Raw genomic sequence first — 4,398 nt, forward strand, 5'->3', positions numbered from 1 at the left:
TGTGTTAAAATTGGCTTATGTAAATTTTTCTTATATAAATTTCATAATGAAAGTAAGGCTGCGTCATAATCCTGTCCACTCTCTGCCTCAGCTCATAGAATTAACTGTCCTAAATATTAGGAAAGTAGCTTGCTCCTCAGAGAGGGGACTATGACATACAAACATAAAATATTTCTGTGAGCTTCGTTCTGAAGCTCTTTTAGCAAAATCATCTATTTACACATGGCAACATTCTGGGGGGAAAGGTCAACCCAGTTAAACATTTCACCTCCAACGTCACCTGCGCCCTCGGTCCAGCTCTGCTCCATGGTTGGAACCTCTGCTCCATGATTCCTGACACAGTCACAGAGTCAGTCCGTCTGCTGCCTGCGCTCCCAGAGCTGGACATCAAAATGACTCAACAAGACGGACACAAAGCTGCAGGAACTGTCAGGGGTGCATGTTACTGTAATAACAATCTGGTGGCAGGAAGCAGAAGTTTGTTCCCAGTCAGGGTGGGCCAGCTGCTGGACCAGAGTGACGGGGTCAAGGACAGAGGACAGAACGAACATGCAATTAACTGTCAGCGATGGCAGCTTGCAACTTGGAAACTATTCGCAGTGAGGTGGTGGTCCGGTCATACACCACTGTCACTGTAGAGAGGACTCTGTGTAAGTCCAGTTCACTGGGCTTTACACTATGGGCTTCTAGCACAACAGCTGTGTGATCTAAGAAGGGAGAGAGCCACAGAGAGCTGATTCCACAAGCTCGTAGCAACCTTCCTACATCAAATGTGCAGGATCAGAAGCGGAGCTAACCCTGGGCTGCTGAGCACAGGAGCAGAAAGAGCCCCAGCTTTGGAAAGAGCTGAGTTCAAATCCATACTCAGCCAGTTCCTAGCTATGTCTCACTGGCAAGATGCTTAACCCCTCAGCCTCAGTTTCACCATCCATAAAATGGGAATAATAATTCCTGTTTTACAGGACTCTTGGGAAGATCAAAAATGGTATGTGTTAGTATAAGAGTTACCATAAAACCCAGCAATGCACTCTGAGGCATCCGTCTAACAGAAATGAAAACGTAGGTCCACACAAAGGCTTATGTGTGGATGGAGCAGCATTATCCCTAATAGCCAAAGAGTAGAAACCACCCAAATGTCTGTCAACTGATGAGTGGATAAACAAAAAGTGGTATTTACATACCATGGGATATTTTTCAGCAATACAGAGAAAGAAAACACTGGTATGTGCTACAACATGGAGAACCTTGACAACACTGTGCTCGGTGAAAGACAACACAAAAGGCCACATTCTGTTTCCACTTCTACAAAAAGTCCAGAATAGGCAGCAGCTCACAGAGACAGAAAGCAGACTGGGGTTGCTTAGCACTGGAGAGCGAAGCCTGGGAGACGATAGCTTAAGGGTGTGAGGTGATGGAAGTGCCCCCAGATCGGCCGTGGTGAGGGCTGCACATATGTGGAGATGCGGAAAACCACTGACACATGCTCCAAGTGGATGAACTGTGGGACACATCAGCACTGAGAGCTCCACACCCGAGAGCTCTGAGACGGCAGAGGCTCATCCCCAGAGAACTCCAATATGGCAGGAGAGAAAAGCCAAGCGCAGGAGTTGGTCGGGGACCCGGATCAGGCAGGTTTATGAAAACACACGTTCAGGCCACAGCTCATCGGCACGTTCCTGGGGACTGATTGCAGAGACACATAGGGGAACTTCTGGGAGCAGTGAAGATGCTCTCGGTCTTGGAGTGGTGGCTACATGGCTAAAAAGACTGTACCCTTGAAATGGGTGCCTTTTATTACATGTAAACTGTACCTTGTGTGTAAACAAAGAGCAACCAAATGAGAAGAGCAAGGGGCATGTATTCAGTTTCCTGACAGCCAGGGAGTCGGCCCCATCGCTTGCATCTGGCTGAGTGTCAGAGGAGGGTAAATGCTTGGGAGAGCTTTATAATGGGGACATAAACAGAAGGCTTTAGGCCTGCCCTGCTTGGAGGCTGTGGGCTCAGGGTAGTGAGGCAGAAGAGCTAGAAGCAGGGCACCATCACCTGTGTGACCAGCCAGGGCAGCACACTTGGCTTCCCGTGGTTGGTCCTAAGTCAAAAGCAGGGACAAAAATTAAGGAAGCTGTTAGTTGATCAAGTCCTGGCCACTGGAGCCAATCATCATAAACGCTGGTGTTTGCTTCCTGGATTGTCACTAGTGACAGCAGGCTGGCTTCCTGGGCTGGTGACTTCCAGCTGCGGGTCAAAGTCCTATGTTCAGATATATGTCTGGCTGTTGTCCATCCATATATTCCTTCTCTCGCCCAGTAAAGTTGATTTTTTAGAGAGATTTAAGAGCCCTATTAGCCACTTGAAAGCCACAGGCCTTATCTGAATCCTGATTCAAACGGTTCAGAAGAATAGAATTTATAAGACAAGCTGAAAAACATGAACGTCATCTGGGTATTTTATGCTTTAAGCCGTTCTTGCTGATTTGGGGTATGGGTGATGATGGTATTGTGGTACATTTAAAAGGGGAGTCCTCATCTCTTAGACTTACGTTTATACTAAAATGTTTTAAAATGAAATTTAATGTCTGGGACTTGCTTCAAAATAATTTAAAGGACAGGTATAAAAAAGGGGACATGAAGGAAGTAAGATTGGCCACAGTAATTGGGCAGTGATAGGATGGTTCATCAAGGACTAGCTCCCATCCTCTCCTCCAGGAGCCTCCCTCACCCTTTGAAAGGTGAGCACCTGTGAAAGTACCGCTTCTTCTCATTAGCACGCGGCACGTGTTATCTTTGGTGATTAGTTTCATGTGTATTTGCTGCAGTTTGGAAGAACCGAAGACCACCCTTAGGTTTAAGTTTTCATCCAAAGGACAGACCTCAGAAAAGTCATTACAGTTACAGTATTACAGTGAAAGGATTTGGATTAAAATCAGCCAGGAAAAAAGCCACATGGAGAGATTCCAGGACAGACAGGCGCGAGCCTCCAGTTGTCCTTTCCCAGCAGAGTCACGTGGATAGAGCTCACACCTCCAGCAACCACAGATAGCAACACACAGCGTGGGCAACCAGGGAGGCTGGCTCTAGCCTTGGCGACCAGGGTTTTTACTGGGATGTGGTCAGGTAGGCATGACTCACCACCTGTGTGGCTGACCTTTGTCTCCAGCCCTCCAGGTGTCAAGATTACACTGTGTGGCCCAAGGCCCCCACCATAAATCACAGTGTTAGCATAGACTATCTGGTGTGACCCAAGGCCCCAAGCAAACAAAGACCCACTTACCAGGCAAGAAATTTCAAAGCATCAGAGGTTACCTCCCAGCTGCCGGGTGAGAGCGGAACCTTTCCTTGGGCAACGTTAATCCTTTACTGGAAACTGTTCTTCCTGTTTAGATCTTCAAGCCCCTGAGAGCAGAAATACTACAAATTTCCTAGTGTTACTGTTATTTGGCATGTGCCCTGCACAGAGAAGAAACATGCTGGCCAGTGAGGCCCTTGCCCACAGACACTTGCTGAGAGGACTAATTACGAGCTATTGGAAGTTAAAGAGCCAGCGCTCAGCGCTTCCTCCGTGAGGTGGTTTGGTGATGACCAAGCCTGCAAGAATAAGGAAACAGCGCAGAGGACTGTGTGAAAGGAACTAGGGTTAAGAATCACAAGGCAGGGAGAGGAGCTACTTAAAGTGAGGTCTGCACCTGGCAGCTCATTAGAAACGCAAATTCTTGGGCCCCATTAGATGAACATCAGAATGAGTGCCTGAGACCGGGACACAGGATTTAACAAGCTCTCCGCATGTTTCTTATTTACACTGACTGAGAAGTTCTGGTGCAGAGAATAGTCATGTTTGCCTGACATGCTCCATGGGAGGGAGCAGAAGGACACTCTGGATTTCCTCAAATAGGATTGAGGAAGGTCCACACAGAGGCGATACCTGTGTGGTTGGACACTGGACACTGGAGTAAAGAGAAGTCCATGAAAGTCAGCTCCAGCGGTTCGGCTTCACTGAGATACCCGGATCCCACATAGTCGACCAAGAGGATAAGCCGGGAAGTTACACTACCATAGAAGAACAGGGTGTAGAGACTTGTCAGCAAGAACAGGGAAGGTCTTTTAGTTTCCAGAATGAAGGCTCTCTGATCTCGTAAACCAGCTAGAGGACACAAAACAAGAACCGAAGTGATAAATCAATGTAATAGTATCTACGAAAATTTAAGGTACAATGTTCTATAAATGCTAAACCACCTCTTGGTCTGGACCAGTATTTGTTTTAACAGCTCACTTTTCTCTCTCATCAGCTCAGGTTCTCATTTTTGCCCAGCTTATTAGGAAAAGATAGGTAGGAGCAGGGGGATTTGTGTAACAATGATCTCCAGCTGAAGGCACTTTTAATCAACAAGCTGGTGGCATAATG

The sequence above is a fragment of the Miniopterus natalensis genome, chromosome 14 (genome assembly GCF_054644295.1).
Source record: "Miniopterus natalensis isolate mMinNat1 chromosome 14, mMinNat1.hap1, whole genome shotgun sequence".
Taxonomy (NCBI): Eukaryota; Metazoa; Chordata; class Mammalia; order Chiroptera; family Miniopteridae; genus Miniopterus; species Miniopterus natalensis.